Here is a 2,456-nt window from a genome sequence, read left to right as displayed (position 1 = left end):
CGGGGAACCCCGGAAACCCCCCCCCCGCCCCCCCCCCCCCCCCCGGCTGTCCTACCTGCTGTGGCTCTGGCCTTTTAAGAAAAAAAAAAAGCTGAGAAAAGCACTCCCGGTGCAGCCTTGGGGCTTCGGGGGCTCATGCAGAACCCCCACATGGTGCGGGGCAGCGGGGATCGTCCCCACCGGCAGGACTGCTATGTCCTGGGGTTTCTTCAGGGGTTTTTTTTTCTTAAAGGGGCTGGAGCTGGCCCATGCGGGGCACCCGTGAGGGGGTTGGGAGAGTGGAGGGGAGTTCAGGGGCTCGTGCAGAGCCCCCCATGCAAAGTGGGGCAGTGGAGGGCAGCGGGGATTGCCCCCCACCTGGCAGCACCTGCTGAGCTGGGGCTTTTTTTCCCCCAAGTGCAGAGAGCTGGGGTGGGCGGGGCAGCCATTGCTGGGCTGGGAGAGGGGTGAAGGATGGGCCTGGCCTGGCTGATTGGGACATTCGGAGATTCGGCTGCTGCCAAATCTCCAAATCAGATTCAGCCAAATCGAATAAGGACAGTGATTTGAATCACCGAATCGAAGCACTGTCCCCCGAATCGGCTGAATCCGAAGCGAATACTAGTCACTTTGCACCGGCCTACAGATCAAGTTCTAGGGCATTTCCATCCTATTCCCAGGCACTTGGGGTATTCTTCCAGGCTCTCCTTTCACAAGGGCAACCTCAGGCTCCATCCTCTGATTAATATGGGTTAGAACTGAATATAATTTCACACCTTTCATCTATGTAGCTTTTTTACAGCTGGGAGAAAATGCAATTTCCTTTCAGTTGCCAAATGTCAAGAGAGCTTTGTGAACCATGAAAATGTACATTGCTTATTACTGAAACCCTCACAAAATCTAATGGGATATGAATAACAGCTTTGCAATAAATTTGGATTATTAAATTACTATGGAGAATCATGGCTGTTGAGAATGGGGCTACAAACCACTGTGACTCAGCAAAAACCACACTCCATTTACTGCTCGCAAAATGCATCTGCTCCAAAAGAATCAACAATTGCTTCAGCCTATTTCACAGATGAAGGGATAGCTTCACCCTTCATTTCCGCACTTGCAAACATGCAGTTACAGCCATTGATGTTAATGAGATTTTCACACGTGAAAGTACAGAAATAATATCTCCCAGCATGTCTATTCCCACCACAATCTTGTCAGGAGTATAAAACACAGGTGTTCATTCTCATACATTGGATGCCTATGTAAATTCTTCTAAAGGAAGCATTTTAATCATTCAGAGCGTAATCTGACATCAGTTGAGGATGACATCCCTTTCTTCTAAATATAGCCAGCTCAGTGTTATGTAATATGAAATGCAGGAGGCCTTTTGGAGAGTTGCCATACGCATTTAGGGATGGGAGGATTGCCTGGGAGAATCTATCTCCTGTGGACTATTGTTCAGGGTGACAGCAGTCAGTGCAATGAGCACTACAGCCTGAAAGGATTGGGCCAAGCTGTGAATGCTCTGCCCTGGAGCTTGTGATCACTTAACATGAACCAGAAATGAAATACTTCTCTTTGAAAAGGAAAAAAAAAGAGAGAGCCCGTTGCTTTGCCCACATAGCCTGGATCAGAGTGAACTGTAGCATGTGCCTTACAGTTAAATGCTGTTATTTTAGCTCCACTCCATTCAAACCCATTTGATGACTCAGCCCTTTTCTCCTAGCTGTTTTCTTCTCCAAAGTGCTGCTCTGGGCTCACGCTTTCACCAGCCCTTTCCCTGCGCTGAATTAAACTCATTTTCTTCTCACTGGTCCCTTGTGGCTTTAGTAACTTTTTGTTGCCTGCTTCCTAGTCTTGTTTCCCTGTGTGCCCTTTCAGCTAACTCCGTGCACCCCTTGCTGTCAAGTCCTAAGAACCAAGGATGCTCCCTGTTCTTTGCATTTCAGTTTCACAGTTTTCCAAGCACTTATTCATCCAGGCCACCCTCCCTTGTACAACACAGGTCAAAGAATGTCACCCAGCCACCCCATGTGTAGCCCAGCCACCAATGCTTGACTAAAGGGTGTTCCAGAAGTGTCCATCCTGACCCCAAAGACACCAGGAGATGGTGTATCCCCTGCTTCCAGTGATGAATCTCCTCACTGAAGAAGTGAGTGCCTTGTTTCTAGTCTAGATTTGGATGATTCTAGCTTTCAGCTCCTGGTTCTCACTATGCCTTTCTCTGCCAGGTTAAAGAACCCTTTAGGACAGGGTATCTTATGCCTGCGGAGATATTTAGGGCATGTCTCTACTAACATTTAGGCACAGGTTTGAGTTCTCTCTCAGGCCCAGGGAAAGCAAAAAGCTGCATCACCTTCCCCTAAGCACACACCCCTGTAGCACTTCCACACAAATCTGGAAACCCTCACTAAACCCCAAGGCCACGGGCCAGGCTGCCACTGCATATTTCAAAGCCCCATCCCTCCTGGGGTGTC

Source organism: Alligator sinensis, unplaced genomic scaffold (assembly GCF_000455745.1).
Source record: "Alligator sinensis unplaced genomic scaffold, ASM45574v1 scaffold989_1, whole genome shotgun sequence".
Classification (NCBI taxonomy): Eukaryota; Metazoa; Chordata; order Crocodylia; family Alligatoridae; genus Alligator; species Alligator sinensis.
The sequence above is the reverse complement of the archived record's forward strand: the minus strand, read 5'-3'. Positions refer to the sequence as shown.